General features: G+C 43.3%; 1 long non-coding RNA gene across 1 annotated transcript; it reads right to left on the reverse strand.

Moving 5' to 3' along the window:
• Nucleotides 1-14007: 14007 nt before the first annotated feature.
• Nucleotides 14008-16967, reverse strand: LOC123991564. The gene is made up of 2 exons (XR_006830818.1): nucleotides 16814-16967; nucleotides 14008-15153 (listed from the first exon to the last, which is right to left on the reverse strand). It is a non-coding gene; the product is annotated as an uncharacterized LOC123991564 (long non-coding RNA).
• Nucleotides 16968-19856: the final 2889 nt, after the last annotated feature.

Genomic DNA, 19856 nt, shown 5'->3' on the forward strand with positions numbered 1-19856 from the left:
CTGCCTTTCTTGACACCAGGCCATCCTCCAAAAAGTCATCGCCTCACTGTGCGTGCAGATGCACTCACACCTGCCTGCTGCCATTCCTGAGCAAGCGCTGTACTGGTGGTGCCCGATCCCGCAGTTGAATCAACTTTAGGAGTCGGTCCTGGCACTTGATAGACTTTCTTGGGCGCCCTGAAGCCTTCATCACAACAATTGAATCGCTCTCCTTGAAGTTCTTGATGATCCGATAGATGGTTGATTTAGGTGCAATCTTACTGGCAGCAATATCCTTGCCTGTGCAAAGCCATTTTTGTGCAAAGCAATGATGACGGTACGTGTTTCCTTGCAGGTAACCATGATTGACAGAGGAAGAACAATGATTCAAAGCACCACCCCCCTTTTGAAGCTTCCAGTCTGTTATTCGAACTCAATCAGCATGACAAAGTGATCTCCAGCCTTGTCCTCATCAATACTCAGAACTGTGTTAACAAGAGAAACACTGACATGATGTCAGTTGGTCCTTTTGTGGCAGGGCTGAAATGCAGTGGAAATGTTTTTGGGGGATTCAGTTCATTTGCATGGCAAAGAGGGACTTTGAAATTAATAAAAATTCATTTGATCACTCTTCATAACATTCTGGAGTATATGCAAGTTGCCATCATACAAACTGAGGCAGCAGACTTTGTGAAAATGTATATTTGTGTCATTCTCAAAACTTTTGGCCATGACTGTACACTATACTACGCTACATCACACCATACTACTAAATTACACTTCACTACTACTGTACGCTGTTCTACACTATACTACATCACACTACACTGCACTACTACTCTAAACTGCACTACACTACACTATACTTCACAACATCACATCAAACAACACTATACTACACTACTATACCACACTACTAAATTACACTGCACTACTACACTACACTACCACACTACACTAAACTGCATTATACTACACTATACTACATTTACATTACATTTAAGTCATTTAGCAGACGCTCTTATCCAGAGCGACTTACAAATTGGTGCATTCACCTTATGACATCCAGTGGAACAGCCACTTTACAATAGTGCATCTAAATATTTTCAGGGGGGGGGAGTGGGGGTGAGAAGGATTACTTTATCCTATCCTAGGTATTCCTTAAAGAGGTGGGGTTTCAGGTGTCTCCGGAAGGTGGTGATTGACTCCGCTGTCCTGGCGTCGTGAGGGAGTTTGTTCCACCATTGGGGAGCCAGAGCAGCGAACAGTTTTGACTGGGCTGAGCGGGAACTGTACTTCCTCAGTGGTAGGGAGGCGAGCAGGCCAGAGGTGGATGAACGCAGTGCCCTTATTTGGGTGTAGGGCCTGATCAGAGCCTGGAGGTACTGAGGTGCCGTTCCCCTCACAGCTCCGTAGGCAAGCACCATGGTCTTGTAGCGGATGCGAGCTTCAACCGGAAGCCAGTGGAGAGAGCGGAGGAGCGGGGTGACGTGAGAGAACTTGGGAAGGTTGAACACTATACTACACTACTACACCACACTACACTATACTACACTACACCACCCAATACTATACTACACTACTACACTACACCACTACACAATAATATGCTTTACTACACAATACCACACTATACTACTACACTGCACTATACATTTACATTTACATTTACATTTAAGTCATTTAGCAGACGCTCTTATCTACCCCACTCAACTACCACACTACACTATGCTACACTACCACACTATACTACACTACACTACTACACTGTGCTACTACACTATACCACACTATTACACCACACTACATTACACTACACTACTACACTACTACACTATACTACACTATACTACTACATAATGCTACACTACTACACTATACCACACTACATTATACTACACTACACTATATTACACTACGCTATACTGCCACACCACACTATATTACACTACTATACTACCACACTACTACATAATGCTACACTACAACACTATATTACACTACACTATACTACACTATACCACACTACTACACTACACTATACCACACTACACAACTACACTACACCATACTACACTACACTACCACACTATGCTACACTACTACACGATACTACACTTCTACACTACAACACTATAATACAATACTACACCACACTATAATACACTACACGACTCCACTACACTATGCTACTCTACACTACACTACTACACTATACTACTACACTGCACTACTACACTACTACACTAAACTACGACTACGCTAGTTAGTGTACTACATTAATATACTACGACTACACTAAACAACATCGCACTACACTATACTACACTACACAACATTACATCACCCTACACTACACAGCACTCAACTACTACACTATACAACACTACACTTCTACACTACACTACATCACCCTACACTACACAACACTAAACTACTGCAATACACTAGACTACACTACACTACAATCCTACACTACACTACTACCCTGAACTACACTGAACTACACTACACTACTCTACCACACTACACTACTACACTAAACTATACCACACTACTCTAAATTATACTACACTACACGACTGCACTACACTATACCACATGACACCACTACACTACACGGCTACACTAAACTATACCACACTACATTACACTATACTACCAGACTACACTATACCACACTATACTACTACACTACACCACACTACACTACTACACTACTACACTACACTATACCACACTACTACACTACACTAAACTAAACTGATAGACAGCTAGACAGAAAACAGGGGTCATATACAAGTGTTTGGTTTTATGGGTGAGTGGTAGTTGTTTTAGTGCTTACTGTATATTGATTCTGGGATGATTGAACTGAAACTGGACTGCGCTGTTAAAGTCTTCAAAATTGCTCTCTGTGGGGATTGTATAATTGAGGGTGGGGCAGTATGGAGAGAGGGGTCAGAGGGATGCAGCATATACTGTATATGTAGGGTGAAGTTGCCCCGAAAGGCTGATTTTGGATAATTGTTGCATTTTCCCTACTAATTCTTAAGGTTAGGATTGGGGAAGGGGAGGGGAAGCTTATCTTAAGGCACAGACAGACCAGTAGTGTCGGCCATAATTTGCAAACCAAGTTTAAACCGATTCTACATGTACAGAAAAGTAAGATCATAATTTTAGCCAGTTTGCTACAGCAGGAAAATAATCCTGCAGCAACAGGAAATGGGAATAATTATGTGGATTATAATGATTGTAGGAGTTGATATATTTTTTTATTTGGGCAAATCAAGTCTGAAATGGAAATGACAAACTTTAGATGCACTTTTAAAACTAAAAGACAGTACAAGGAAAATTCTCAGCAACAAAAGACTGATCAAATTAAGATCCTAGATCTGTAGAAATGGTCGAAAATGACAGCTGTCTGACACCCACTGGCAGGTGTTCCTTAAAACATACCGAGCCATCAGCAAGTGAATGAACAGCAGACTGTCAATCGATGCAATGTCCCATCATACATGTCCACATTGGCATGATATATTGGGCCCATGTAGGCTGCCAACAATGCCCCCAAGGCATTTGCCCAGTGTGGCCCAGTGTGGACAGCCCATATCTGGTGAAGGCAGCCCTCACTTTGCCTGAAATAGGCCCCTCTTTTCCCAGAAAACATGCCCATATTGCCACATCCACTTATTGGCAGTGTACTAGATTTTTAAAAATGGAATCACACAACAGGGGAAAATGGGAATCACACAACAGGGGAAAATGGGAATCACACAACAGGGGAAAATGGGAATCACACAACAGGGGAAAATGGGAATCACACAACAGGGGAAAATGGGAATCACACAACAGGGGAAAATGGGAATCACACAACAGGGGAAATGGGAATCACACAACAGAACATTTAAACTGGAGCAACACACTCAGTAATGGTTGCACAAAAACGTTCTGTGTGCAACCACGCCCCAAACCACGCCTCTTGGCTTGGGGTGGGTTTGATGTGGGCTAGCCCGTGCCCACCTTGCTCAACAAATACCAACATGGAGGCAATGGGGTTGTGTTTGATGGGGTGTTTTCACCATTAGATCTGTACCTAGCGATACAATAAGGGTTAGGGTTAGAGGAAACATCCCCCTGGAGTGATACAGTTAGGGTTAGAAGAAACATCCCCAGTGATACAGTTAGAGTTGGGGAAACATCCCCCTGTAGTGATACAGTTAGGGTTGGAGATACAGTTAAACATCCCCCTGGAGTGATACAGTTAAACATCCCCCTGGGATTAGAAGAAACATCCCCTGGTGATACAGTTAGATCCCCCTGGACAGTTAGGGTTAGAAGAAACATCCCCTGGAGTGATACAGTTAGGGTTAGAAGAAACATCCCCCTGGAGTGATACAGTTAGGGTTAGAAGAAACATCCCCCTGGAGTGATACAGTTAGGGTTAGAAGAAACATCCCCCTGGAGTGATACAGTTAGGGTTAGAAGAAACATCCCCCTGGAGTGATACAGTTAGGGTTAGAAGAAACACCCTGGAGTGATACAGTTAGAGTTAGAGTCAGGGAAACATCCCCCTGTAGTGATACAGTTAGAGTCAGGGAGACATCCCCCTGGAGTGATACAGCTAGAGTTAGGGAAACATCCCCCTGGAGTGATACAGTTAGAGTTAGGGAAACATCCCCCTGGAGTGATACAGTTAGAGTTAGGGAGACATCCCCCTGGAGTGATACAGTCAGGGTTAGAGTCAGGGAAACATCCCCCTGGAGTGATACAGTTAGAGTTAGGGAAACATCCCCCTGGAGTGATACAGTCAGGGTTAGAGTCAGGGAAACATCCCCCTGGAGTGATACAGTCAGGGTTAGAGTCAGGGAAACATCCCCCTGGAGTGATACAGTCAGGGTTAGAGTTAGGGAAACATCCCCCTGGAGTGATACAGTTAGAGTTAGAGTTAGGGAAACATCCCCCTGGAGTGATACAGTCAGGGTTAGAGTCAGGGAAACATCCCCCTGGAGTGATACAGTTAGAGTTAGGGAAACATCCCCTGGAGTGATACAGTCAGGGTTAGAGTCAGGGAAACATCCCCCTGGAGTGATACAGTTAGAGTCAGGGAAACATCCCCTGGAGTGATACAGTCAGGGTTAGAGTCAGGGAAACATCCCCCTGGAGTGATACAGTTAGGGAAAGGTTTATATGTTAGGTGGTAGTGTCCCGAAAGCCTCCTTTCTGACGTTGTATGTTATTTTTCTCAACAAAACCGCCACGGGAGAGTATAAAATTGATTGACGTGAAAAATACATTTGTATAATTTTACTAAAAGGTTTGACGTCTAGCAATTTCACATTTGTTACCAACAATTATAAACATCTATATTTGATGTTGTTATGCTGGTGAATGAGGACCCAAAAGCGACTTAACGAAAACAGAGTCTTTATTCCAGTATATGACAAAAGTAATAATCCTGGAAAAATCAAGAAGAAAACAAAACAGGAAAAAACTTAAATCCACTCGTAGTAACGAGGACAGACTGGAGACTCGACCATTGACTGCAGGTTGCTTCGGGAAGGCACCGACCGTAGCAGACTAAGACACCTGCTCACACGCAGCATCTGAAGGAGACAAAACACGACAGGGCGAGACAAGGACACAGCACAGCGAACATCATACAAGGATCCGACAAGGACAGAAGCGGAAAACAAGGGGAGAAATAGGGCTCTAATCAGAGGGCAAAATAGGGGACAGGTGTGAAAAGAGTAAATGAGTGAGTTAGGAGAATGAGGAACAGCTGGGAGCAGGAACGGAACGATAGAGAGAAGAGAGAGAGGGAGGGGGAGAGAGAGGGATAGAAAAAGGGAACGAACCTAATAAGACCAGCAGGGGGAAACGAACAGAAGGGAAAGCACAAGGACAAGACAATATATGACAAAACATGACAGTACCCCCCCACTCACCGAGCGCCTCCTGGCGCACTCGAGGAGGAATCCTGGCGGCAACGGAGGAAATCATCAATCAGCGAACGATCCAGCACGTCCCGAGACGGAACCCAACTCCTCTCCTCAGGACCGTAACCCTCCCAATCCACTAAGTACTGGTGACCACGTCCCCGAGAACGCATGTCCATGATCCTACGTACCTTGTAAATAGGTGCGCCCTCGACAAGGACGGGGGGGGGGGAGGGAAGACGAACGGGGACGCAAAGAAAGGGCTTGACACAGGAGACATGGAAGACAGGATGGACGCGACGAAGATGTCGCGGAAGAAGCAGTCGCACAGCGACAGGATTGACGACCTGGGAGACACGGAACGGACCAATGAACCGCGGAGTCAACTTACGAGAAGCTGTCGTAAGGGGAAGGTTACGAGTGGAAAGCCACACTCTCTGGCCGCGACAATACCTAGGACTCTTAATCCTACGTTTATTGGCGGCTCTCACAGTCTGCGCCCTGTAACGGCAAAGTGCAGACCTCACCCTCCTCCAGGTGCGCTCACAACGTTGGACAAACGCCTGAGCGGAGGGAACGCTGGACTCGGCGAGCTGGGACGAGAACAGAGGAGGCTGGTAACCCAGACTACTCTGAAACGGAGATAGCCCGGTAGCAGACGAAGGAAGCGAGTTGTGAGCGTATTCTGCCCAGGGGAGCTGTTCTGCCCAAGACGCAGGGTTTCTAAAAGAAAGGCTGCGTAATATGCGACCAATCGTCTGATTGGCCCTTTCTGCTTGACCGTTAGACTGGGGATGAAAACCGGAAGAGAGACTGATGGAAGCACCAATCAAACGACAGAACTCCCTCCAAAACTGTGACGTGAATTGCGGACCTCTGTCTGAAACGGCGTCTAACGGGAGGCCATGAATTCTGAACACATTCTCAATGATGATTTGTGCCGTCTCCTTAGCGGAAGGAAGCTTAGCGAGGGGAATGAAATGTGCCGCCTTAGAGAACCTATCGACAACCGTAAGCATCACAGTCTTCCCCGCAGACGAAGGCAGACCGGTAATGAAGTCTAAGGCGATGTGAGACCATGGTCGAGAAGGAATGGGAAGCGGTCTGAGTCGACCGGCAGGAGGAGAGTTACCTGACTTAGTCTGCGCGCAGTCCGAACAAGCAGCCACGAAACGGCGCATGTCACGCTCCTGAGTAGGCCACCAAAACCGCTGGCGAATAGAAGCAAGTGTACCTCGAACGCCGGGATGGCCAGCTAACTTGGCAGAGTGAGCCCACTGAAGAACAGCCAGACGAGTAGAAACAGGAACGAAAAGAAGGTTACTAGGACAAGCGCGCGGCGACGCAGTGTGAGTGAGTGCTTGCTTAACCTGTCTCTCAATTCCCCAGACAGTCAACCCGACAACAGGCCCATAAGGAAGAATCCCCTCGGGATCGGTAGAAGCCACAGAAGAACTAAAGAGACGGGATAAGGCATCAGGCTTGGTGTTCTTATTACCCGGGCGATAAGAAATCACAAACTCGAAACGAGCGAAAAACAACGCCCAACGAGCTTGACGTGCATTAAGTCGTTTGGCAGAACGGATGTACTCAAGGTTCTTATGGTCAGTCCAAACGACAAAAGGAACGGTCGCCCCCTCCAACCACTGTCGCCATTCGCCTAGGGCTAAGCGGATGGCGAGCAGTTCGCGGTTACCCACATCATAGTTGCGTTCCGATGGCGACAGGCGATGAGAAAAATAAGCGCAAGGATGGACCTTATCGTCAGACTGGAAGCGCTGGGATAGAATGGCTCCCACGCCCACCTCTGAAGCGTCAACCTCGACAATGAATTGTTTAGTGACGTCGGGAGTAACGAGGATAGGAGCGGACGTAAAACGCTTCTTGAGGAGATCAAAAGCTCCCTGGGCGGAACCGGACCACTTAAAGCACGTCTTGACAGAAGTAAGAGCTGTGAGAGGGGCAGCAACTTGACCGAAATTACGAATGAAACGCCGATAGAAATTAGCAAAACCTAGAAAGCGCTGCAACTCAACACGTGACCTTGGAACGGGCCAATCACTGACAGCCTGGACCTTAGCGGGATCCATCTGAATGCCTTCAGCGGAAATAACAGAACCGAGAAATGTGACAGATGAGACATGAAAGGCGCACTTCTCAGCCTTCACGTAGAGACAATTCTCTAAAAGGCGTTGGAGTACACGTCGAACGTGCTGAACATGAATCTCGAGTGACGGTGAAAAAAATCAGGATATCGTCAAGGTAGACAAAAACAAAGATGTTCAGCATGTCTCTCAGTACATCATTAACTAATGCCTGAAAAACAGCTGGAGCATTAGCGAGACCAAACGGCAGAACCCGGTACTCAAAATGCCCTAACGGAGTGTTAAACGCCGTTTTCCACTCGTCCCCCTCTCTGATGCGCACGAGATGGTAAGCATTACGAAGGTCCAACTTAGTAAAGAACCTGGCTCCCTGCAGAATCTCGAAGGCTGACGACATAAGGGGAAGCGGATAACGATTCTTAACCGTTATGTCATTCAGCCCTCGATAATCCACGCAGGGGCGCAGAGTACCGTCCTTCTTCTTAACAAAAAAAAAAACCCGCTCCGGCAGGAGAGGAAGAAGGCACTACGGTGCCGGCGTCAAGAGAAACAGACAAATAATCCTCGAGAGCCTTACGTTCGGGAGCCGACAGAGAGTATAGTCTACCCCGAGGGGGAGTGGTCCCCAGAAGGAGATCAATACTACAATCATACGACCGGTGAGGAGGAAGGGAGTTGGCTCTGGACCGACTGAAGACCGTGCGCAGATCATGATATTCCTCCGGCACTCCTGTCAAATCACCAGGTTCCTCCTGAGAAGAGGGGACAGAAGAAACAGGAGGGATAGCAGACATTAAACACTTCACATGACAAGAAACGTTCCAGGATAGGATAGAATTACTAGACCAATTAATAGAAGGATTATGACATACTAGCCAGGGATGACCCAAAACAACAGGTGTAAAAGGTGAACGAAAAATCAAAAGGAAATGGTCTCACTGTGGTTACCAGATACTGTGAGGGTTAAAGGTAGTGTCTCATATCTGATACTGGGGAGAAGACTACCATCTAAGGCGAACATGGGCGTGGGCTTCCCTAACTGTCTGAGAGGAATGTCATGTTTCCGAGCCCATGCTTCGTCCATAAAACAACCCTCAGCCCCAGAGTCTATCAAGGCACTGCATGAAGCAGCCGAACCGGTCCAGCGTAGATGGACCGACATGGTAGTACAGGATCTTGATGGAGAGACCTGAGTAGTAGCGCTCACCAGTAGCCCTCCGCTTACTGATGAGCTCTGGCTTTTACTGGACATGAATTGACAAAATGTCCAGCAGAACCGCAATAGAGGCAAAGGCGGTTGGTGATCGTCCGTTCCCTCTCCTTAGTCGAGATGCGAATACCTCCCAGCTGCATGGGCTCAGTCTCTGAGCCGGAGGGAGGAGATGGTTGCGATGCGGAGAGGGGGAACACCGTTAACGCGAGCTCTCTTCCACGAGCTCGGTGACGAAGATCTACCCGTCGTTCTATGCGGATGGCGAGTGCAATCAAAGAGTCCACACTGGAAGGAACCTCCCGGGAGAGAATCTCATCCTTAACCTCAGCGTGGAGTCCCTCCAGAAAACGAGCGAGCAGCGCCGGCTCGTTCCAGTCACTAGAGGCAGCAAGAGTGCGAAACTCTATAGAGTAATCCGTTATGGATCGATCACCTTGACATAGGGAAGCCAAGGCCCTAGAAGCCTCCCTACCAAAAACTGAACGATCAAAAACCCGTATCATCTCCTCCTTAAAGTTCAGATAATTGTTAGAACACTCAGCCCTTGCCTCCCAGATAGCTGTGCCCCACTCTCGAGCCCGACCAGTAAGGAGTGAAATGACGTAAGCAATCCGAGCTCTCTCTCTTGAGTATGTGTTGGGTTGGAGAGAGAACACAATATCACACTGGGTGAGAAAGGAACGGCACTCAGTGGGCTGCCCAGAATAACATGGTGGGTTATTAACCCTAGGTTCCGGAGACTCGGAAGACCAGGAAGTAGCTGGTGGCACGAGACGAAGACTCTGAAACTGTCCTGAGAGGTCAGAAACCTGAGCGGCCAGGGTCTCAACGGCATGACGAGCAGCAGACAATTCCTGCTCGTGTCTGCCGAGCATAGCTCCCTGGATCTCGACGGCAGTGTTACGAGAATCCGTAGTCGCTGGGTCCATTCCTGGTCGGATCCTTCTGTTATGCTGGTGAATGAGGACCCAAAAGCGACTTAACGAAAACAGAGTCTTTATTCCAGTATATGACAAAAGTAATAATCCTGGAAAAATCAAGAAGAAAACAAAACAGGAAAAAACTTAAATCCACTCGTAGTAACGAGGACAGACTGGAGACTCGACCATTGACTGCAGGTTGCTTCGGGAAGGCACCGACCATAGCAGACTAAGACACCTGCTCACACGCAGCATCTGAAGGAGACAAAACACGACAGGGCGAGACAAGGACACAGCACAGCGAACATCATACAAGGATCCGACAAGGACAGAAGCGGAAAACAAGGGGAGAAATAGGGCTCTAATCAGAGGGCAAAATAGGGGACAGGTGTGAAAAGAGTAAATGAGTAAGTTAGGAGAATGAGGAACAGCTGGGAGCAGGAACGGAACGATAGAGAGAAGAGAGAGAGGGAGGGGGAGAGAGAGGGATAGAAAAAGGGAACGAACCTAATAAGACCAGCAGGGGGAAACGAACAGAAGGGAAAGCACAAGGACAAGACAATATATGACAAAACATGACAGATGTCAATCCTCTTTGTGTGATGGAACAAAATTAACCAAATTAAACTATTTGCTTTTCTGCGAGTGGTGTGGCTCTGCTCGTTAGCGACTAGTTTTTCAGGAAACTCACACCAGAGTGGTGGCTGGGATAATGGAAAAGTTTGTTATGTTTGAAAGAAAGGAAGATTGAACTTAAAGCCAATCTGAGGGCTAGATGGAGGGAGAGGGGGAAATAAGTGAAGAGGTAGGGATGAGAGGGACAGGAAGGGAGAGGGTTTTGGGATAAGTAGGAACAATCGCCCACCGTGCTTCCTGCTTACTCACTGTATTAATCAGTTTCACAGCATCATCCACCGTGCTTCCTGCTTACTCACTGTATTAATCAGTTTCACAGCATCATCCACCGTGCTTCCTGCTTACTCACTGTATTAATCAGTTTCACAGCATCATCCACCGTGCTTCCTGCTTACTCACTGTATTAATCAGTTTCACAGCATCGCCCACCGTGCTTCCTGCTTACTCCCTGTATTAATCAGTTTCACAGCATCGCCCACCGTGCTTCCTGCTTACTCACTGTATTAATCAGTTTCACAGCATCGCCCACCGTGCTTCCTGCTTACTCACTGTATTAATCAGTTTCACAGCATCGCCCACCGTGCTTCCTGCTTACTCACTGTATTAATCAGTTTCACAGCATCGCCCACCGTGCTTCCTGCTTACTCACTGTATTAATCAGTTTCACAGCATCGCCCACCGTGCTTCCTGCTTACTCATTGTATTAATCAGTTTCACAGCATCGCCCACCGTGCTTCCTGCTTACTCACTGTATTAATCAGTTTCACAGCATCGCCCACCGTGCTTCCTGCTTACTCACTGTATTAATCAGTTTCACAGCATCGCCCACCGTGCTTCCTGCTTACTCACTGTATTAATCAGTTTCACAGCATCGCCCACCGTGCTTCCTGCTTACTCACTGTATTAATCAGTTTCACAGCATCGCCCACCGTGCTTCCTGCTTACTCATTGTATTAATCAGTTTCACAGCATCGCCCACCGTGCTTCCTGCTTACTCACTGTATTAATCAGTTTCACAGCATCGCCCACCGTGCTTCCTGCTTACTCACTGTATTAATCAGTTTCACAGCATCGTCCACCGTGCTTCCTGCTTACTCACTGTATTAATCAGTTTCACAGCATCGCCCACCGTGCTTCCTGCTTACTCACTGTATTAATCAGTTTCACAGCATCGCCCACCGTGCTTCCTGCTTACTCACTGTATTAATCAGTTTCACAGCATCGCCCACCGTGCTTCCTGCTTACTCACTGTATGAGTCCATTTCACAGCTGATGTCATTCCACTGCATGCACAACAGGATGCACATTTACAACACATAGTGGTCGGAACTAATGTACTGTAGGTTTCAACATTTGTGTGCAATTTGTGTTTCCTGTTGAATTGTTGAAATGGATTGAATGTTGTGGATTTTAATGCTTCCTTATCTTTTTAAAGAGGGAATTTGTTAAAGGGGAAATTGAACCTCATATTATCTCCATTCCAGCACCATGTCAGCGTCTACACGTTTAAACAAAGCCTTTCTACGTTCTGCAGTTAAAAAGATGAGAAGAAAGGTCCTAAGAAAGTACAATGTGAAGATGTCATCATGTTCAAACCATGGAAACGGAATTTCAGAAGATTATGATCACATTTCCTCTTTAGTGTGGTGAGACTCCGACAAGGGCTGTCTGTATGACAAACAAACACTGTGTTCATCTGAGGCTGTTGGATCCTTTCATTTTGCATGACGCCTCTGAAAAACCCAAGTGAGATAAAAAATATTTGTTTGGCAAAGTTTTTTAAATTAACATAGCAAATCAATGGAAAAGACCAGGGTGATGATGCTGGACAAGACCAGAGTTATGAGGCTGGACAAGAAGATCAAACCAAAACATAATTTAAATAAATAAAAAACGTACTCATTTGGAGTTTTTCTTGTCTTTAACTTGGTGTGTCAGTTAATGAAACTTTATCAATGTTTGAATCACGTTGCAACAACATAAATGGTTGATTGAATTTGCAGCATTTATTGGGTGTAATTTTAACCTATAGATTTCAAGCAAAAATAAGCAATAGGGCTTTAAGGGTTGGTTCATTTCAAGTAGAATTCATATTTGTTGACAACTCATACAAATGGACGTTGGATGTTCGTCTGACATCTAACCATGAAGTGGCATCCTTTCTAGCATGAAATCAAAGACTAGACAGTGTTGGGTAGACTTCAGAGCAGAGAGACAGGTCTAGTTACCTAATGAAATATGAAATCATTCACCTTTAGGGGATCCTCCTCTCCAACTCTTGGCAAGTGAAGAAGAAAAAACATAAATCAGTGCTTAGCATTAAAAACTGAAAAATGCGGCATTTTTTTTCAAAGGCGAAAAAGTTTAGGACCTGAGTTTAAACCTCACATCTGTAGAACATGAAGGTCACAGCTTTGGTGTGTGTGTGTGTGTGTGTGTGTGTGTGTGTGTGTGTGTGTGTGTGTGTGTGTGTGTGTGTGTGTGTGTGTGTGTGTGTGTGTGTGTGTGTGTGTGTGTGTGTGTGTGTGTGTGTGTGTGTGTGTGTGTGTGTGTGGACTAGAGCCAGAGGAGATCTAGGGGGCGTCATGAAATGCTGAGTCCAGCTCGGGCCCATGCAGCAAGCTCAGCAGCTGCTGTACGTCTAGACTCTATGGCAGCTCAATACCAATTCATCTGTCTGCTGCACTCCTATAGCAAACTACATTAGGATGATGTTATGGACTGAGATCGATGTGGATTTCCAGGAGATGAGAGATCAAAGTACAGGTGACATTGACCAAGAAGGACGGTTTCAGAAGGCTGAATCAATAAACAACCAAGCTAGATTCTTAAAACAACATTTGGTAGTTTGTCATTTCAAAGGTAGTGAAAGTAGTTAAGCCACCAAAAGAGAAACCTAAATAGTGAATCTTAAACCTACAAACTCATTGGGGCGGCAGGTAGTCTAGTTACAGCGTTAGGCCAGTAACTGAAAGGTTGCAGGTTCGAATTCCCGAACTGACAAGGTACAAATCTGTCGCTCTGCCACTGAACAAGAGAACCCACTGTTCCCCGGTAGGCTGTCATTGTAAATAAGATTTTTCTTAACTGACTTGCCTAGTTAAATGAAGGTTAAGTAAAAGTTCATTTAAAACAAAACAAAAAATGCATCCAGTGACAGTATTGTATCAACCAATGAAACACCTTTAAAACAGTAAGGAGAAAACATACAAAATACATATTTTTAAGTATAATTTATTGTACATTGTCATTCCTTCCCATTATTTCAGAAGATTTAACAAAAACTAACATTGTAACATTGCCATTTATACAAAATATAAACTATAAGGGGGAATATAAATTTAACATCAACCCTTCCCACATGGTTACAGTACAGTCATTTTGTTGGGACCAACCAGGCATCGAAAGGGAGAGATGCCAGTTATACCCTCCTTGTAAAAGACCAGAAACTTTTCATAAATCACAAGGTATACCGACACAAGCCCAGTATCAATCTTATTATCTCTACATACAACACATCTTCTGGTACATTTCCAATAACAAAAAAACTCAAAAAGTGCCAAATCGTGACCATTTAAAATAGTTTAATTAAAAGAGGCTTGAGTTTGTCTTTAATAATCTATGTGCAACCTTCACTTTGGGCAGGGCACATACAAAACAAATTTAGAATTATTTCCCAGGTGAAATTAAAACTACAATAAGAACTTCTGTACACACAAGTGGTCCACATTTTTTTCAAGAGACCTGACATGACAACCACTTCCCTGTAGGCCTACATACCCCAGAATACCCCAGACTGATAACCAGGATGTTGGTTGTGTTACTATGGAAATGCAGGTCTTGAGGGTTGGCAGAGCAAGAAGCCATGTTGAGGCTCCGTATGGGGTTTTGAAATAGGGGAGGGGTGCGAGGGGTTGATGGTGGCCGCTTACTCTCCAACTAACGTCGCCCCCCCCCCCCCCCCCCCCCCCCCCCCCCCCCCCAGAAAAAAAAGTCAGCACTAGGATTTTCTTTTTTCTGTGGGGGCGAACGAGTGGGTGTGGGTGATGTGGAGTCCATTTTGGCTGCTGGATGTTAGGATTGTGGTCTTGGTTCAGTGCGGTTGAGGGGAGTGGTGGTGGTTGAGGTGGTAACAGGAGGGTGGATCAAGGGTTATGGGTTCAACAAAAGCAGTGCAGGAGCCAGGTAACCATGACGATGGGGAGCAGGAGGGAGAAGTGGCTGGACTGCAGTGACATGCCCACTCCGGTAGGGGAGGTGGTGTTGGCCGAGCTGCTGTACGTGTCCGTGACCATGGTGGAGTTGGAACCTACGCTGGAACCTACGCCGGGCGAGTTGACCGATGTGGTGTTCAGGGAGACCACCTGCAGGCAAACAGGAAGAGGCTTGGTTTAGCAACATCTCAAATTTAATTCCACTGAATTGAGAAACTGAGTTCTTAATTTTTGAACAAAAACATTCTAGCCAAAGCACACATTGACATTTTAGTCATTTAGCAGAGCTCCTATCCAGAGTGACTTTTTAAAATGATATTTTTTTTACCTTTATTTAACTAGGCAAGTCAGTTAAGAACAAATTCTTATTTTCAATGACAGCCTAGGAACAGTGGGTTAACTAACTGCCTGTTCAGGGGCAGAATGACAGATTTGTATCTTGTCAGCTCAGGGATTTGAACTTGCAACCTTCCAGTTACTAATCCAACACTCCAACCACTAGGCTACACTGCCGCCCATCAATATGATGTCATATCTAGAGGACTTTACATTTTAGGGTAGAAAATGAAGGCTGTGAAGAACTAGCAAACAAATACTTCAGGAGGTTAAAAACCAGCTATCATGGCATATGGGTATTCTAGGCCCAACCTGAAAAACAATCAATGGATTGAGATTTAGAATGGAGGGATGTTTTACAATTAAAATGGCCACCAATTTACTGAACACCATGTAGGGTCGTCCAATTTGTCATGCCAAATCCTAGATTAGACCAAATCAGTAACCTAACTGAACCAAGCAAATTTCCACTGAATGTTCTTCCAACTGGTAGCCTACCTAGTTTATGCTGCAAAATAGCAAATCGTGCAAATTAAACACAATGCACTTTTCATTTATACATCCGCTACACTGGAAAGAAAACATGAGCAGGAGGAAACTGTCCCCCCCCTAAAGATGTAACCTGTTCGTGTCTCTGTTCGGGTCACACCCAGTTATCACGTTGGCCTGTACATGTAACACCACATAGAATGCTAGTCCAAACAGGCACGCGCAAGTGGACGGTCTTCGCTATTCGTTTCAGGTATCGTTTGTCGCGCAGCACTGAAATTAACTTTATCACTTTGGTAGACTCGGGTGTATTTGGCTTTAAATCATTCATTTACCGAGATGTTTTTAATAAATTAAAGAAACGTGCATCACAACTATTAGGATAATTGCCGACAAGACAAGATGGATAGATAGATGTTGAGGAACGGTCCCAAAATGTGCGCACACGTTCAAAGTAAGTGATTGGCACCAATGTGAGGCTTATGACTTGGATCAGATCATATAATTGCATGATTTTACCTGATTACTACCCACTGGGCAAACACTGTTGGACTCAACGTTTCCACGTAATAAAGAAAAGCAATGTGATGACATGAATCAACATAGAAAACGGATTGGATTTTTAAAAAGTCATCAACATAAGGTTATTTGGCTTTTTTTTTTTTTTACACAACTTTTAACCTAAATCCAATGACATGATGACATGGCGAAATGTTTTGTTGAATTCAGGTTAGTTGACAAATCAACCAAATGTAAATCAAAACTGGACGAACTGACGTCTGTGCTCAGTGGGCTACTTGAAATCCTCTCTGCCATAGCCCTATAACGTTAAAACCATATCACGAACAATTCATTATAGACTATCGAAGAAATACCCTACAACAACAACACCTCACGCAAATAAAATGCGAATTGCTTTACAAAAAAACATGATTTTTAAAATTTAAAAAATACTTCATATTAATAATAAATGTATTTGGCATACCTGTGTCGATAAACATATAGCGAACACAATCACTCCGAGATGAACAACCATCATTTTTGACATCCTTATGATGATTTGGCTAGAACTTCAAGCACAGACGCAACCAGCAGCCACAGTCCCTCTGAAAATGTGATCACTGAAATAGTTGGACCGACCTTCTTTATACCAGCATCATGACAGACGTGTGACGTGAGAATTGTCACATACCCACAGTAAACAACCAGGAAACAAAACAACCAATAACCCCCTTGAAAAAAAATCTTGCGCTAAACATATTTATTTTATTTTCAACATATTGGTCGTTAAAAGCCATATGTATTTTGTATATTTTATAAGGGTGTGTCATCAGTGGGAAAGCTACATTCAGAGCTACATTCGGAAGCTTTTTGTGGAATAAAACAAAATATGGCTTTGGAACGGCTCCCATCGAATGAAAAGGTCTGCTACAGGGGCAACCTCAATCCAGGAATTATTAGGTTTCAACGTCCAAATAAATCATTTGCAACGAGTTGCTTGGCCGGTATCTTCTGCCAACAGTTCGCAATGAACCTCTTCGTCGTCATTTTACTTGCGTCTTCGGTCTTTGGAAAGTTTCTTATTATATATATATATTTACCATTGTAGGCTATGGTCTAAGGATAGGTTCCTATGACCAATACAGGAATCTCTAGATTTTCTGTCCAAGACCTATCTGTATAGAAATCTAATGGGCCAAATACAAAATGAGTATCATCGCCTGAGGTGGCCTAATTCCATATGCAAAAGCATCCAACAGGTGAGCCACCACTGCCTCAACCGAAAACAGGCTACTGTCGCCCTCTGCTGGCAAGTCAAAGTATCGCAAAATAAAATATATCTTACACCAGCCCTTTACAAACAAATTGGCGAAACCTTCTGTTTGTACTGCACCAAGGTTTTTAATCATTTTCAAAACTGCCAGGGGTATATCAAAATGCCATTCTTATGATTGGATCCAGATGTGGGATTGTACATTTTGGCCTATAAATACCGTCCCTAGTCTCCTCGCTTTCGGGTAAGTGGATTTCTGAGAGAATAGTGAAATGATCTGATCCCTTCCAGAGGGATCCCAAAGAGACAGCGCTCCTTCACTGCCTGCGCTCCCTGCAGAGGCACCAGATGTGCTCTGTTATTGAGACGGGGAGAAAGTGGGGCCTTTAGTAAGGCATCAGATAAGCCCGTTTCCCAAACCTCAGGCTGATCGTGTATCACCAGCGGGTCTGAGTGAGTGGAGCCAAACCCCAGCCAAGCGAGTGCAGCGGGATGGGGGGGCTGAGAGACATAACATATAACATGATATAACATATAAGATAACATACACTATAACATATAACAACATATAACATAACATATAACATATACTATAATATATACAGTGGGGAGAACAAGTATTTGATACACTGCCGATTTTGCAGGTTTGAACGTGTGCGAGGTCTGTAATTTTTATCATAGGTACACTTCAACTGTGAGAGACGGAATCTAAAACAAACAACCAGAAAATCACATTATATGCTTTTTAAGTAATTAATTTGCATTTTATTTTACCACAGTGTCCAAAGAAGGGCCAGAAGTATACAGAATGGTGTCGTCTGCGTAGAGGTGGGTCAAAAAATCACCATACAACATATAACATATAATATAATATATAACAACATATAACATATAACATAACATATAATATTTAACATAACATATAATATATAACATAACATATACTATAATATAATATATAACATATACTATAATATATAACATATAACATAACATAACATATAACATAACATATAATATATAACATTACATATACTATAACAAATAATATATAACATAACATATAACATAACATATAATACATAACATAACAAATACTATAATATATAGCATAACATATAACATAACATACACTATAATATGTAACATATAACATAACATACAATATATAACATAACATATACTATAATATATAATATATAACAACACATACCATATAATATAACATATAACATAACACACAATATATAACATAACATATACTATAATATATAATAACACATAACATACACTATAATATATAACATAACATATAATATATAACATTACATGTACTATAATATATAGCATATAACATAACATATAATATTTAACATAACATATACTATAATATGTAACATATAACATAACATATAATATATAACATAACATATAATATATAACATAACATATTCTATGATATATAACATAACATATAACATAACATACACTATAATATGTAACATATAACATAACATCCAATATATAATATAACATATACTATAATATATAATATATAACAACACATACCATATAATATAACATATAACAACACATACCATATAATATAACATATAACATAACATACAATATATAACATAACATATACTAGAACATATAACATAGCATACAATATATAACATTACATATACTATAACATATAATATATAACATTACATACAGTGCCTTGCAAAAGTATTCGGCCCCCGTGAACTTTGCGACCTTTTGCCACATTTCAGGCTTCAAACATAAAGATATAAAACTGTATTTTTTTGTGAAGAATCAACAACAAGTGGGACACAATAATGAAGTGGAAAGACATTTATTGGATATTTCGAACTTTTTTAACAAATCAAAAACTGAAAAATTGGGCGTGCAAAATTATTCAGCCCCCTTAAGTTAAGACTTTGTAGCGCCACCTTTTGCTGCGATTACAGCTGTAAGTCGCTTGGGGTATGTCTCTATCAGTTTTGCACATCGAGACACTGAAATTTTTTCCCATTCCTCCTTGCAAAACAGCTCGAGCTCAGAGAGGTTGGATGGAGAGCATTTGTGAACAGCAGTTTTCAGTTCTTTCCAGAGATTCTCGATTGGATTCAGGTCTGGACTTTGACTTGGCCATTCTAATACCTGGATATGTTTATTTTTGAACCATTCCATTGTAGATTTTGCTTTATGTTTTGGATCATTGTCTTGTTGGAAGACAAATCTCCGT

Source organism: Oncorhynchus gorbuscha, linkage group LG12 (genome assembly GCF_021184085.1).
Source record: "Oncorhynchus gorbuscha isolate QuinsamMale2020 ecotype Even-year linkage group LG12, OgorEven_v1.0, whole genome shotgun sequence".
NCBI classification, from domain to species: domain Eukaryota; kingdom Metazoa; phylum Chordata; class Actinopteri; order Salmoniformes; family Salmonidae; genus Oncorhynchus; species Oncorhynchus gorbuscha.